Source organism: Zalophus californianus, chromosome 2 (genome assembly GCF_009762305.2).
Source record: "Zalophus californianus isolate mZalCal1 chromosome 2, mZalCal1.pri.v2, whole genome shotgun sequence".
NCBI lineage: Eukaryota > Metazoa > Chordata > Mammalia > Carnivora > Otariidae > Zalophus > Zalophus californianus.
The window spans coordinates 85,766,242-85,783,428 of NC_045596.1; positions in this window are offsets into that span (position 1 = coordinate 85,766,242).

Genomic DNA, 17,187 nt, shown 5'->3' on the forward strand with positions numbered 1-17,187 from the left:
ACATACTGAGCGCATAGTTAATCAGTGAAAGTTGGAACGAAAAGATGCTAGACATGATTTAGTCTATCCTCCCCTCCCCCAGGTGGAGAAAAGGAGGCCGTCTCTTAGAACATTGCTAAAAGATTGTCATCCAGCCTCTGTCAAGCTGACATGTTCAAAATTCAGCTGGTCAGCCTGAGCCAGCTCCGGGTGGTATCAAAACAAGGTGAAGGAGGTTTCCTGGCAACTAGAAAAGCAACCTTGGCCCAACAAGCCCCGGTCCTCAATTTTTCTTTCCCTCAATTCCTCATTCACGTCTTTCCTTCCTTTCCCAGACGTCTTCCTCTTGCCTTCCACGAGATAAATAAAAAGAATTAGAGTTTGGTTTCTGAGGCCAGAAGTAAGTTACCTTTAGAACTTGATATCCTCTTGTTTGTTAGAATCCACCCCCCACCTCTATTTCTTAGATAGATGTAGGTCGCATGCTTTTTAAAAAGTAAATGAAAATCGCATTCCTTTCTGTTTAATTCTCATTTTGGAAAACGTGAGCATACCCTTTAAGAAAAGCTGTTCTGTGAAACTCGGGTCAAGGGTCCCGATTCCAAGTTCTAACTTCAGCTGGAAGCCTGGGACCCCACTTCCCTGGGCTCCCCTGAAGCAGCTGCAGGTGAGTAACAATGGAGTCAAGCACCAAGGACAAAAGAGGCACCTTCTTCCTGATGCTGTTTCTCTCACAGGTAAAATGAGAAATCAAATCCTCTCCTCTCCCTGCAGCACTGTCCTCTCTGAACATGACATTAACTTCCATAAACGAGCCTGGTGGTAAAGGGGTGATTAGCTAGATAGGCCTTAACAGCTGGGCTCCAGGAGATGGAAGCGAGGTGGAGGAGGGGCATTATCAGGCTCCGGGTCTCCTAGTTCTATCAACAGCGGCAGCGGCAGCAGATGAAAAGCTTCTAGAGGTGGGGGCAGGGGAGAGCCCAGATTGTAAACATCTCTTGCCTGTTGCCTAGAAGCAGTGGCAGCAAACAATCCAAAGACTGCTCCTAGGTTTTCAAAATTTCCTTTATACGCAGGGCTCTGTTTCTTTTTAAAATATGCGGCCATTTTATAAGGTCATCAGCACACATGCGACGTGTGCGTGTGTCCTAATAATTTCCTAGTCACCATGTGTAATGGCTTACCTAAAGTGCTCAATTATTGTTTAACAAAACCTTGTTAATGTTAGTACATTAATCCTGGGGCTTTTATAAGCCTTTTAATGACTACTCTATATTTAGGCACTCATATTTGTGAGAATCAACAGAAATAAAAAATACATGGCTTCGTTTATTGGGAAATTTGATAATTCCTGAATGATAGTTTTCTGAAACAAGCCATGATGAAGGACAGGAGTCATGTATTAGAAATTGGTTTAAAATGTGATAACGGAAACATTATAGGCTGTCTCTGCAGAAACGAACTATGAAATACCACACACACATACTGCAAGAAAAGGGCAGGGTAGTAATAGTGGGAGATTTTAATTACCTACGCATAGAACAGGATTACATCAAGTGGAGGAAGTAGGGCTGGATCTGGTGCAAAGCTGCTTTCTCATTTAATGTGTACGTCAATCCGAAAAGGGAGAAAAGTGGGCTACGTTTAGGATTAAATAATGCCTGGGACTCAAAGAAAAGATAGAATATGGAAAACAGTGATTAAATCTCATTAAGCCTATGATTTAATCCCAAATAGAAGCTAGAGGTGTTTAGAGACCACACAGAAATTTAGGAAGACAGAAAATAAAATACAGCATATAATCATTAATTCAAAAAGAGACAAGCCACTGAATTAAGGTCAGGGTAAATTGCAAGGAAGTGGTTTTTAAAAACACAGCATCATCCAGAATGCCAGTCCCACTAATAAGTGGTAAATTTGTTGAGCATTTTACAAGATCAAAGTGGAAAAGTAATGTCTCTAGAATGATGCAGCAAAGAAAAGGCTCCCCCTCCCTTTTTCAAGATCCAAAATTTTTAAAGGAATAGAAAATCAAATCCTCTATACTTTGGAAGGGAACTCTAAAAGGACCCAGGAGAGAAAAAGAGGCAAAGAAATTACCAAATCAGAGGACAAACCTCTTTTATGACATTAAAAGCACACAACCCAGCAAGGCATCCATAGGGCCATTAAGGGGATGAGTGGGAAGTCAGTGACAGATGAGGCTGCCGTTGCTGAGAGCCTGAATGAATTCTCTGCCTGCGTATTTACGAAAGAAGCTGAAGGTCACGTCCCGGAAACCGGGATACATTTTCTTGAGGGGAAAAGTGAAATGTTAAAAGGATTTTATGATCACACAAGAGCAGATAGTTGGGCAATTATAACTATTAAAAGTTGACAGGGCACAAGACCCAGATTAAGTATGTCACAGAAATCTGAAAGAAGTGCAAAGGAAACAGGAAATGCCTTCAGCAGCGTTTCTTGAGAGTATGCTCAGGAGAGTGAAGAATCAATCCAGCTGGGGACTCTTCTGGGACTAGGTGTTTAAAAGAAATCCTCGGCATCTTTAGATACCTAGCACCAACAACTGAGTCGAGGGTGCAAAGCGGATAGTGTTGATCCCTGTCTTGCAATCTATGGAAATACATCATCGAGTGAAGAGTTAACATTTGCTTGATAAATCACAAATGATAGGCATTTCCACCTAAATAGGGCATTTATGCACCATCCCACAAGGCAAAAAAAAAAAAAAAAAAAAAAAAAAGGATATAAGCACTGGTTCTAAATTTCTGAAGTTCCTTAGGATAGTGAGTTTCATCTGTAATCTAGCTGCATTAAATGAGGTAGTATAAAAGTAAAGGAGAGTAAATCCGAACTACCCTTAGACCCAGGGGCACCTGTGCATTGTGATATGGAAAGGAAGGATGGTGGGAGCGACCACCATTGCTACTTTCCTCATCACCTTCATCATCAACCTGACTATTAAACGCATACTTGCCTACCAGATACTCCAGCAAGGGAGCAGGCTGGTGGGGGTGTCTTTCTCTCACTCTTGCAGGGTCTGGATTTCACACTGATTCATCTCGTCCCTTTCCGTCATTATGTTACCAACTATCATGTCACCATATTACTTTTAAAAAACCAAAATAAAAATTTTCCACTTCTGAGGCTGTGCTTAGACAACTGCTCCATCCGACAGCCCCCAGCTGTGTTCTGATAAATCAATAAAAATAGTCACAGCACTGTGGAGTTAAAATCTGAAGGAAAAATGGCATTACTCAATGTTCCTTAATCACTTACAAATTGTATTTTCTTTTCCTTCCATCCTTCCTTCCTGCCTTCTTTCCTTCCTTGCTTGCTATGTTTCTTCTTACCTGCAAATATTTACTACATTTCTTTTCCAGACTGTAAGATTTAATATTAGGGCATGCAAACATGCATTATTGCCCTTGAATAATTCCCAGTGTTGTGGCAATATCAACAGTATGATGTAAGTGAAAACAGCACAAAGCCCAGGGTATCCAGAACCATTTAAGGAAGTATATAAGACAGCCCCAGGCTAGTCAAGGAGAGGGTGGGGTAGAGAAGGAAGCTATAGGTGTTAACCAAGTGAAGGAGACCTGAGAAAGGATACTGTAACCATAAATGGTGTATTTACAAGGGCTTGGAGGAGAAATAACACAGTGAACTACAAAATGACATGACTAGATTATTCCCTCATCTGAATTTTTATATTTCTTTTCTACCAAACCCTACCACACTAGCTACCTTTATTATTGAATTGAAGTTCTTATATCCTCTTAGAAAGAGAAGAACAAAAGCAGGAAACAGAACAAAGTGAGAGCTGGGTGATTTAGAAAAAAAGATACAATAAAAGTGCTCATAAATTTCAGAAATAGATGCACTTTTGTTTAAACTTTTAATTAATGACCTGGAAGGGCATAATATAAAAGTGAAATTTCTGTGGCATACCAATAAATATAAAATAAATAAATAAATAAATAAATAAATAAATACACAGATGGTGAAGAGAGGTAGCCATATTGACATGATTGAAAGCATCAGGCTCTCTGGACATAAAAGAGCAGAAATAGTTAATGTGAGAAAGAGGACAATCACATTGCTGGGGCTAGCCATCATAACATTGAATAAAAGATTGCACAGCAGAAAATATGGGACCAGAGTCATCATGGGGGCCATCGTAGGAAGGTCAACATGAAAATAACACTTCCTAATTCGTCTTACCAACCATCCCATTAGATTCAGGTGTAGAATTTAGTGATTCATCACTTATGCGCAACACTTAGTGCTCATCACAAGTGCCCTCCTTAATCCCCATCACCCATTAAACCCATCCCCCACCCACTTCCCCTCCAGCAACCCTCAGTTTGTTCTCTATTGTTAAGACTCTGTTCCTTGGGGGTGGCTGGGTGGCTCAGTCGTTAAGCGTCTGCCTTCGGCTCAGGTCATGGTCCCAGGGTCCTAGGATCAAGCCCTGCATCAGGCTCCCTGCTCCGTGGGGAGACTGCTTCTCCTTCTCCCACTCCTCCTGCTTGTGTTCCCTCTTGCTGTGTCTCTCTCTGTCAAATAAATAAATAAAATCTTCAAAAAGAAAAAAAGAGTCTGTTTCTTGGTTTGTATCTTTTTTTCTCCCCTATGTTCATTTTTTTAATTCCACATATGAGTGAAATCATATGCCAAACCATCCCATTAGAAACTAGTAAAATCATTCTTGCAGAATTACTCAACATCACCCCCTTCTAGTTCTAAAGCTCCATGGGACTAGAGACCTGAATATACACCCATTGTTCCTCATCTAGTACCTATAGCAGAGCTCTGCCAGGAAGTTGGCTTTCCACTGATCAGCTTGCTTTCTTTCTTCTCTTTCTTTCTTTCTTTCTTTTTTTCAAGATTTTATTTATTTATTTTGAGAGACAGAGAGTGAGTGGAGGGAGGGGCAGAGAGAGAGGGAGAGAATCTCAAGCAAATTCCATGCTCAGCGTGGAGCCTGATGTGGGGTTCTATCCCGTGACCCTGAGATCATGACCTGAGCTGAAATCAAGAGTTGGAAGTTCAAGCAACTGAGCCACCCAGGCACCCCAGCTTTAACTTTCTTACCATCTTCACCTGAGTGGATGGTGGAGTCACTGTGCTTACTCACTTTCCTCAATCTTAGCATCAGAAGCAGGATTCTCAGAAAATGGGAATTGTTTTCAGTAACACCAAGTCTCCTTTTTTCTTCCTGCTTCCACATGTTTGTTTAATCTGGTTTCCTTCTAACAATATATGAAGCCCTACATTTTGGAGAAACACCTCTAATCATTTCTCTATAGCACATGATGTGCCAACTCTACCTGGGTTATTTCCTATTAAGTAAGTCATCACTAATTGTAGAAGACAAATCTTTATCCCTAAGTAAGAGGAATTAAAAAGCAAATTGAGCAAGATAAAAGAAATTTGTCTGGACTGAGGTGGGGACTGGGAAGGGGCTGCTATGGGACTTACCAGAGGCCCTGTAAACATGACATTAAAAATATTGAACATCTAACACCACACTGCTATAATGCTAGAGTCTTGCACAAATTGGCCAATATTTAAATTTTAGTTGCTAGATCATAGAGTATCCATGCTTATAAATAAAAATATATGAAAGCAACTTATTTCATCTACCTGACTCAGAAAGTAGGCTCCTTACTGAAAAGAAAAAAGTGTTTGCATGCCACCTATGTTATTCCTCTGCTGGTTTGATTTCAAACCAGAAGTGGGTTATACCAAATAATACTAGATTTTTAGAAATCATATGTACTAAATGATTAATTAACAATTTGCAAATAAAATTAGGGTCTATGAGTCACTTTAATTTTCAGACAGGTAATCGAGGAACAAAAATATCAATTGATCAATACGTATATGTGATTAAGAACACTGAGCTGATTTCAGCAAATTGGAGCTCAGGTCAAAAACTACCTTTGACTTGCTTTCTGACCTTTGGCAAATCAGTTAAAATTCATCTTTACTCACATGCCACATCTTTAAAAATGAAGACTTTTATTTTTAAATCTCCCTAGCCACCCAAACAATTGCTGAAATTTAAGAGGTGAACATTAAAAATAAGTGCAATAAGTACCATATGACAAGCATTACTTTAAAATAATGCTATACATGGCAGAGCCCTGTAAATATTCGTGAAAGAAAGGAACATTTCTGGAAACAATACTTGGATAAATTAAGAAGTTGTTTCTCCTGGAAGGAATGGTAGCCTAAAGCCAAAATATAAGTGAAAATGTTTGAGATATTGACACATATCTAGGCATGGCTTCTGAAAGAAGGCTTTCCATTATGAGGGAAAACATTTCCCTATTGTCAACATCTCTTTCATGTCTCTCCCTTGTTTGCAGCCCTGGCTGCATTGCTGCTGATGCTAAGGCAAAGGCCAGAATGATGCTGTAGTAGGTGTATGTTAGTTTCTTCGAAAGAATGGTTTTCCATCAAGTGGCACACTCTCTGGGCATTCCAAAATCTCTTCCAAATTTAATGCACACTTTCTTTCCAGACACATTTTAGTCTGATTTTCTCAAGCAACAATAATTTATTTTTAGATATTGAATACTATATGTAAATTGTAATAAAAAAAAGGCAACTTGGTAGAAGACAAAAAGTATTTCAAAAATAATTTTATACATTCTCTATAATTTTTAGCATCTGGATATACATAGTCCATCTCCAACCTACAGCTCCAGATGTCAACTGTGTCTATGAACATTCCTATACAATTTACAGATATTTCTGAATTCAAAAAATATTAGAGAAATAATTTATAACCATATTCCTAAAAATAGCTAGGAATAGTCTGAGAAATATTTTTTAAAAGGTCCAAAGTTGAGATTAAGCCTGTTCATGTGGACAAAAATTGATTTTTGATAGCCCTCCTCCTTCCCCACAAAGATCATTTGGGTTGGATGCTATACTATTTTAAACATCATTTTAATTTTCATGTGGTATTTTCATAAAAGTACCTTGGGAATTAACCAAGCATATGTTGCCACTGTAGTATACTCAAAAATGTATAGAATATATGCTCAATCAGCTGTGTTTAGATATAATACCTATGATTACTCTGTAAGGTTCCATGGTACTGACTTTGTAAGCTCCCAATTTAAAAATTTATATCAAATTTTCCAAACTATGTAACTCTACCGTATTAGATAATGTCTAAAGTCCTTAAAAATATGCCACCACATGGGAAGTTTTCATGTTTGTCCAGTTTTAGAAAGACCCCAGAGTGAGGAAAGCTCAAGAGAGAGGCTAACAAAAGTTCTAGGAACGATGGTACCCTTCCTTGCTCTTGATCTAGGTCTCTATCTGACTGATGTATCAGAGTTCTCTTAGATTGACCCTGCAAGAAGGGCAGCAGAATTAGCAACTGATCTTGAAAACAAGGTGGAGGATGCCATTAGATAATATTTATTAATATGGGAAGTCATTTAAATGCATCGTCAAAATGGAAAAGGCAAATTATAAAACAGTACGCACAGCAACTCATCATTTTTGTGAGCAAGGAATAAAAAAATATTTAAGTACATATAAGCATGGATTAGTAAAGATTATCTCTAAGTGATGGAATTATTAAAGATCTTTGCTTTATATGTAATTTTAATATTACTACAACAAACAGTATTCTGTCAGAAATGGTATTTTTAACTTTAAAAATAAAATTTTTGTTCTCTCCTCTGAGATACTCTTTTAGCATGCAAATTTGATAGACGTAAATTTTCCTTCATGTTTCAAGCATATTTGTATGTAATGTATAGATTACATAAATAAATATATCTAGTTACTAATGACAGATTTACCTGTATATAAAATTAGCCATATCTTTTAACCTAATTATTCAATAGCAGCCGATTTTGCTGAGACCCTTAAGTTAATTTTATAACATGCTAACAATAGGCATATACTTTTGACTTTTTAAACTAATAGTTACTAGTTTGTAGTAACCAGAGATTAATCTAAGAGATTCTTAGAATCATAAAATCATTTGGGGCTGAAAGAGATCATTCAACTTAACCCATTATTTTTACAGATAAGGATGCTGAGGTTCAAAGACATTAAGAAATGACCCAAGGTCACTTATTTTGTTCACTGCAGCCACGTTTTCTGATGTTGAGTCCATTTAAGGTCATAGTGTATACAAAAGAGCCAGAAAGAATTTACTTTTTTCCTCTGAAATTGTTTGCTTTACTTTATTTGAAATTCTGAAGTTTTCTTTATTTAATTTTAAAGTACTTAGTTTATCCCTTTAAAAATGTGTCCTTTAATCTTAATAAATTGCTTCAAAGGCACTCCTGGTTGTAAAAATGTATATTAAATATAAAGCTATGGCTTTAAAAAAGTTTTGATTTTATGTTCTGATTCGATTTTGCTGATTTGTTGAATTTTCAAGAGCAGTTTTAAAGATTTCAATTTAAAGGTCAAGTGGTGTAAATGCATGTGTCTGACAGTCTTACATATGAATGGTTCAAAAATAACTTAGTGTTACACATAGTCACACACACAAACACACACGCATACATATAGTTACAACCATACATTTAGCTCATTTTATAAGAAGTGATATTGAGTATGATAATCTATTTTAACTGTTTTATATGAGGAATAACTTAAAACATTGATCACATTTAGGAAGCAATGTTGTATAAGGGAAGGGTTCTGGAGTCTTAAACACACGGAATTCCAGTCCACCCATCAATATTCAGACCTCGAGGTAAATGGTTCAACTTCTCTGAGCCTGTTTTCTTATTTGAAAGTGGGATTTAGATCTACCTAGAAGTATTTTTAAATGATAAGAAATCTTAATAAAGCCCCTAGGTTATTGAAGGACACATAGAAAACATTCAATACATTCATTGCACCTTATTTTTAATTTAAAGTTTATATAAAGAATGCATGAACAATATTCTCTTTGAATTCCAATTAATCTATAATTTCCTTCCATTCATACTCATTTGATTGTTCACCGTTATTATGACAGATTACAGTCTCATTTTATCCCATAGCTCGGGAGACCAAGAAAGTAGATTCCAGGAAAAAGCTGCTCTCCTCTGAGGAGAATAGGAACCTTCCAAAAAAGGATATACTATATATTTTATATTTAAGAAGTTCAATCATCTTCTTCCATGTGCAGAGATAGCCAGATTGTGAATGATTACAAAATATATCAAATTTATAAGGTTTCTTAAAAATTTGTTAGTCATCAGACTTTACATGAATGCAAACAATAAATATTGCTGAGGATACAGGTATGAACTGTTTTTATCTCTGAAGAAGTGTGAACAGCAAACTAAGGAAGACACAGCAGCTATCACTGATTATTTAAACGGCTGTTAAGGGGCACCTGGGTGGCTCAGTTGGTTAAGTGTCTGCCTTTGGCTCAGGTCATGATCCCGGAGTCCCAGGATTGAGCCCTGCGTCAGGCTCCCTGCTCTGCAGGGAGTGCTTCTCCCTCAACCTCTGCTCCTTCCCCTTCTCATGCTCTCTCTCTCTCTCTCTCTCTCTCCCCCTCTCTCAAATAAATAAATAATCTTTAAAAAAAAAAATGGCTGTCATGTTGTATCAGCCAGGTTGCCAGCAACAGATATGCGACTTTGAATGACAAGCAGAAAGCAAATTGTGGAGACTGTATTGGGTAAGCTGACAAAATCACTGGTAAGGCTACAGAACCAGGCTTGGACACTGGACATAAACAAGGACGGCTTAGTAGCAGCCAGGATCCCATCCCAAATTATCCCACAAAACCAGTCCAATGAGCACCCACTAGTGGACAAGGGACCCCACAGCTTGTACTGAACCCTGAACACCACCGCGGCTGCTCTCCCGCTTGGCCACCCTTAGAAACACAGCCCTGCAACTGCAACCGGGCCACAGTTCTGCTGCATGGTCTGTGGTTTCCCCCTGTCTTAGTCACTAGCACCAGATTAAAGGTTGAGCTAAGGGAGACTGGAAATAAATATTTCTGCCTCTGCTTCTCCCTTAGCCACCCTCCCCACCCCTCCGATTCACAAATCACTGAATTCTCTAAACACAGGAAGGGTTCAAATGGTGGGCAGCCAAAGAAATATACTAAATAATCCACTACATAAGTGGAAGGGGGAGGAGAATTTTCCCGAGTTCCTACAACAGAAAGTAGGACTAGGAAGTTACATGTGGGGTGGAGGAGAAAAAGAGGAGCTGGGGTTTGCAGATTTAAACATGATAAGAAATAAGGCAAAATTAGATTATTAAAGAATGAAATAATAACTCTAGAAAGGTAGGAACTCTATGCTACTAATGGAGTTCAAGTCAGAGCTATGTGGTCATCAGAAAAGAGTAATGTAAAAAAAGAAAATCCACAGTGGCAGTAAAAATTCCTATGATACTATCCTTCTGATGAGATTAGGATTCTGACTCAGGTTATGTTTTTTTGCCTGTTTCTACCATATCTTAGGTTATGGTTGGTTGCAAATATCTCCAGGGGCCTGGGACAGCCAGAGCTCCCACCTTCCTGTGCATCCTCAACCGACTTAGTAAACTCCCTGCCGATCCAGGGAGCTGAACAAATAGCATCTTTTATGTCTATTATAACATGGATATGACCAAGAAACTGATTCCAAGAAGATAAAGGTCACTATTTTTACAAACTTAACAATATATATTTCTGTGGTATATATATCTCTATATGAAATATACACATATATGATATGTGTCATGTGATACATATGATATATGTGATATGTAATATATATGTCATATTTCCTATTTAAAAGTAAAGGTGCTAGTGGGATAAATCTGCAAGCAGACAGTATAGATTGTAAATAACAATAAAGCTAACAGATCACCTACTAACATTTATACAAAAAGTACAATCAGACCCTTGACTTTTAGATGTGATTGGTATTTGCGAGGCTTCATAATTACTTATGCTTCTGAATTTGTTTATCAATAATAATGGCACTGCTCATAATAACATAGTTACTGCACTGTTAAGTGCTTCAGCACTGTTTTAAGTGCTTAAGTATATCATCTAATTTAATCATCACAGCAACACAGTAAGTTTTTTATCCTCATTAACAGATGAAGACATAGCCCTGAAGCTGTTATACATGCCGTCCAGCTTTGTAGAGCCAGCTAAACATAGAATCTGTGATGGAGTCTCTGACTCTAGCATCCCTGCTTTCAGTGATGCCCACTGGTTACCTGACACGTGTGCATCTTTTCTAATCACTATGTCCTAGTCTTTCTGGATTGCTTCTCAGCCACCAATAGCTGCTCTATTTCTTGACGTATAACTTCAGTATGTGCTCAAGGCATTATGTTGTCCACCTGCTTTCATCCACCTAGCAAATAAGTATGCAGTTTTATAGCTATCATTTATCTCTCAGTGCAGATCCCTCCCAACAGAAAACAGTGCAACGAGCCTCCCTTTAACACTGGGAGAGCAGCCTGGCTCCAGATCCTCTTGGTTGGATGTCCCTCATGCATAAGCCACAGAAAATGTGCATACGACATCTCTGGAAGCAGCCGGGGTGTAAAGTTGAACTTGAGAAATCCATGGGGGCAGGTTTCAGAGGAATCTGATGTTTAGCAATAGAAGATGGAACACTTAGCAATAGCACACAATTTTGCACAAACTACAGTTTTTAAATTTAAACTCACAGCAGTTTTAAAATTACTACTGTCAAACATCACAGGGCCCACTAGTAAGACAAACACTACTGTAGATGTCATCTCCTTCCACCCAATGCAAAAATCCACCCATGACACATGATTTTTACTTCTGCCTAAGTGCTTTCGGGAATGGAAAACTCTGTTCTATCTTATAGTGAATGAAGAGCTTCCTATTACTGTTGGCATTACGTTTTTCAGGCCTAGAAATCTGGATTTATCAGGTCACCGGGGAGATCAGAAAATAGAACCATACGACTGCTATTCTGGGCACTATCTTTCATTAGCAAGGTATCTGGAAACCAAATGAATAATCAGAAGGATGCTTTCTAAACTTGGAATAATAGGAAATAAAATTATATATTATTATGAAATTTTCCCCTCAAGTCATGAACTAAGTTTCATAAATTATTTCTGTCCAACTACAGAGAGAACATGTCTAATAATTGGGATGTACAAGGTCTCCTTCTCTCACACCCTGAGAAAATGCTGAATAAATTCAGTCTGATATCTCAAATAACCAGTTATTTTTTTCAGCCACCAAATCCAAAACCTCATGCCAAACAAAATTTTACCAGAGTTATAAAGAATGGGCTGGTGAGCAGGGGCATTGGCACATTGAAAACCCAGCAGCGGCTCTCTTTTCCAGACTGGGACTAATAGTAGGAGATGCTGTGACAAAACCAGCCTCCTTAGTAGCAAAGGGGATAGGATCCAGAATATCAGAGATTAGAGGGCAGCACTTAGCTTCAGAAGCAAAGTGGACAGATTTACTTTCAATGGCAGCAATATCAAAAGGGCAGTACGGGAGATGGGAGTGAGGTGTAGGGGTGGGGAGCCACTGATTTTCAGGAATTTACTGAGGTGGCTCATAGAATGTTTTTAGAGGCAAGGAAGATAAGCCACTAATGAGAGAACTGCTTAAAAAGAGATAAAAAATAAATGAGCAGAAGCCTGAGATCAGCTGTCCTCACTGAAAGTCACCATCCCTTACAGTTTCCAGATTCATACCAGTTCTAAAACCAAAACCTGTAACCAAAGGAGAGGTAAGATCTTCATGAATAAGGACCCTGAAACTATAGCGTGTATTCAGAAGCGTTTTCTCTTTTCCTTCTTAAAGGGGCCTATGGTCATTTACTCAAGTAACCATACACAGAGGAAAGAGCGTGAACTTGGCTCATGAATGGCATGCTCTGTGGGTACAAGCAGAACATGGATTGCTGTTGCACTGTAGTCCCTACTTAACAATCACCCCAAAGACAGCAATGAGGACATCTTCCCAAAGGACAGCTCTTTGGGCTTTATGTCTGCTCATCTACTTTGAGTGAAAAGAAAACTTGCCTGAGGTTACAGCCTCATGGACAGAGGTGACTGACTTAGCTTGCTGGTTGGAACCATGGAAGGGGAGATTCCACAATCAGGAACAGGCACTTCAAAGAAACAAGCAAGTACAAGTGACTGGACCTGTGGTTAAAAGCAAAACATGTTAGGAGCTCTGTACCACATATTAATTGTTCATAAAAAAAAAAAAAATCCACCGAAAAAGAGACCTGAAATAACTAAGGCATAAGATAATTTGGCCAGTAGATGTCAGCCAGCCTCTCTCCTTGGCCATCTCAGTGCTTGTAGAAGAGGCTTATGAATAGAGTAAGCACACGGAAAAGATGGGCCCAAGAGCACAGATTGCTTCTCACAAAGGTTGATCTAGCTACTGTTGCTCAGAAGGATCCAACCTGCCAGTGACAGAATTCAATGCTGAATTCCCCATATGATACCAAACAGAAATCTGGTGGCATGTTGATCATATTAGACCTTTTATATCCTAGAAAGGGCAATGTTCCATCATGACCTTGATTAACATGCATCTGGGAATGAGTTTTTCTTCCTTCCTAGAGTGCCACACAGCCAGCACTTTTCAAGGACTCACAGAGTGTTTGAGCAATTGACACGGGATCTCTCAAAATGTTGTCTTAAACCGAGGGACTCATTTTATGGCAAAGCAAGTGTGGCAATGGGCATACAACCATGAGATCCACTGCCCTTAATCACATATTATAACATTCAGAAGGTGCCATTCTGATAGTGTTGGAATGGTCTCCAGAAGTCTTATCAGAGGCACAGCTTGGAGGTGACAGGATGAGATGGTATTCTTCAAGATGAGGTACATACCTTACACCAATGATCATTATGTAGTACCACATACCAAATATATAGAATATTTGGGTCTAGGAAACGGGGAGTAGAAGTAGGAGTGGTCTTGTTAGCCATTCTCCTTACCTACTTAGGAAGTCTGGGCTCTTTGTCTCTTCACCTTTACACTCTGTAGGTCTAGAGTTCCGGGTTCCAAAGGGAGGGATGCTTCCACAAGGAACTCAGTAGGAGTCCCCCTGAACTTTATGCTGTAGCTACCATCTTAATGCTTTGGGCTCTTCATGTCAGTAAACCAGTAAGAAAAGAAAACAGAATCTCTGGCAGACATAACTGATCCTGAGCATAATGAAGAAGTAGGACTGAGGATAGGAAGGAATAAATTTGACACTTAAGTCATCCAACCATTAACATGCCCATGCCCAGTAATAATCTGAGAAGGTAACTGGAACTCAGACCCCTCCTGGCAACATGCCAGGCAAGCTGCTTAGACCAGCAGGATGAGGAAGATGATGAGTATCAATCCTAGATTCAGGACCAGTGGTGCAGGGAAAACCATAGTTTTTTCTATCAACACTTCTTATAAGTTTTTCCAGAAATTGTGACTGACCAGAAAATTTTGAGAAGCTGTGCCTGGATTGAGTAGACTTAATTGAGAAGCAAGTGAATTTAAGTGTTTCAATAGGTAGACTATAGTAAATGCCGCTGGTGACCCACTCTTCTTTACCAGCCACCCCTCCCGTCCCAGACGTGATACATCTTGATAGCTTCTGTGAGTGTTAGCTAATAAAAGCTCACAGCCATCCCTTTATTCAGGGAATGGTATTTGGTCAAACAGAAGCTACCACATCAAGCAGCTAGGGCCAACACGGGGGAGGGCAGACTAAACGGAAGAATAAGAGTTTTTCTTATGTAGCATGTAGTGTTGAAAAGTGCTTTCAGTGAAGAGATTACAATGTGAGCATGGGTGCAGAGAGTGTATTGAGTTCCTGAGTGACTGGAGCAGCAGTTCTCACTTCATTGCAGAGTCACGCTGATATGTGGGGTGGCATGATGTGAGGAACTTGTTACTAATAATATTAATGTGCTGAGGTGTGTGACTGATTCACTTACTGAAATAAATTAGAGAACATTCAAAGCTCTCTCTCAAATAATGCCAGTACCTCATTCCATGCTGATATCTTCTGTGTAGTAAAGATTTTGGCCTGGCCCAAAGAGAAGTCAGACCTTTGTGCCTGCCTCATAGGAAGTAACCTCTACATTTTTGGAACTTCCCAAGTGATAGGAATGTCTTTGTTATTCATGGTGGACCACTTCAACCACACCTGACAGATTATGCTAATGAGGTGACTCATGGTAGACCCCTAAGCTCATGTGATAGCAGGCCACCTTCTGGGGAAATGGGAGTGGTTGAAGATAAGAGTTCAATTATGTGGGCAGTCAAACAATCATGCCTATATTATGAGTCTCAATAAAGACTCGGTACCAAAGATTGGGAGAGCTTTCCAGGTTAGCAATACTTCTCGTGTATTATCACACATTGATCCCAGGAGGGTGATGCATCATATGCATCCTGAAGACAATGGAAGCTTTGCATTTGAATCCTCCCTATGTTTTTCTTCCTTTGACTGGTTTTAATTTACATCCTTTCCCTAGTAAGCCATGACTGTGAATATAAAAGATTTCAGTGAGTTCTGTAAGTCTTTCAAGTGAATTATCAAACCTGAGGGTAGTTTTGGGAGGCCCCTGAACTTGCAGTTGATGTTAGAAGTGGGAGTGGTCTTGTGCGGAATCTTCCCTCAGACTTTGTAGTTAGACCCTGAGTCCTTGCAGTCAGCATCAAAAGGCTTGGGCAGACCTGAAATCCAGAGGACTGTACCTTCAATTCCAGAGTTTGGCTAACTGTGGATATTTTCTTGATTGGAACAATAAAGTCAAAGTGTGCCACCTGGTAATTATACATAACCGTGGGTCGTGCATGAGCATGCCATCCAACCTGTGTGTCCTGCAGAAGAAGGATGTGTGTGGGTAGATGTATTAGTCACCAAAGTAGGTGTTTTCTAAACCAGTAATTCTTATTTTATATAGTAGTATTTGAAATGGACAGTCACATGGTCTGGTACAAATCTTATAATCTAGAAAAATCCTGATAGTTCACTGCAAATAACACAGTATTTGAAATCAGAGACTTAGGTTGCTCTTTCTAGCTATGTGGGTTTTAGCTCCTTGTTTAGTCACTGACTTTCAGTTTCTCTATATATGGAATGAGGACAAAATAAGGAATAATTTAGAGAATTATGAAGTTTGAATGGAAAATGCACAGCATAGGAAAGTACTTTATAAGCCTTAAAATGTTAATGATATTAGTAAATAAGAAGGATTTTGTTTCTTTTCTCCCATCAAACATTATGTGACTCAAAAATTTATTTATCCTTCTTCATACTTAGTTTCCTTGTCTGTAAATGATGAGATCACTTCCACTTCTCAGGGTTCATCTCAAGACAGATACTTTCATTATAATCTCTCTTTTATATATCAAAATCCTGATATGTTTTGTGCCCTTAAAAAAAAAATAACTTCCTTCCAAACCCAATGTTCCTGATAGAGAGAAGCAATCAAAATAAAAAATTGATCATTGGGTTTATAACTCTCTATTTGTCAAGACAAGCATCATAATTTTGGCCAAAAACATGCTCAATAGTGAGAGATGTATGTCGCCTAAGGGAGTGAAAAGTAATATAAAAATTTGCCAAGCAAGAACTTTCCAATTAACTATCAGTGGAAATATTAATTAACAAATTATATTCATACAATAACTATACAGTTTCACACATCGTTGGTTGTATTTAAAGAAATGTAAGTAATGAAATTGATACAATTTCAGTTTCTTGTTTCCTTAATTTCTTCATGGGAGCCAAATTGTTGCACTTTTCAGGGAAATAGGGGTTGTGGTGGAGAGTGTCTGCAATCCATCATTAGTGATTCTGAGAAAAAGATAGATTCATTCTTCCACTTAGCAACTCTTCTATATATTGTAGCTGAATACTCCTTTGAGATAAAGCCATTTTTTCCTCCAATTTCACCTTTTCTTTCTCCTAATTCAAACAGTTGAGACACTGCTTATTGCACTGAGGATTGTGTGTGGCAGGGTGGAAAGCAGCAAGAGTGGCTTTCTGCAAAAATAATTCTTCGCTTTTGTTTCCTAAAACTAAAGCTCTTTCAAACCTAAAAGGGATTTTCCACATTGAGAGGGGGTGGGGGACAAGGGAGGTCTCTTGTCCTGGACAGGCCAGGGCCTGGGGGAGCTTCCTGGCTGTACCCTGGTGGCAGCAAGGCCCAGAGGGCAATAGCTGTGGGTAATCAGGGGTCTCTAGCCTTGAC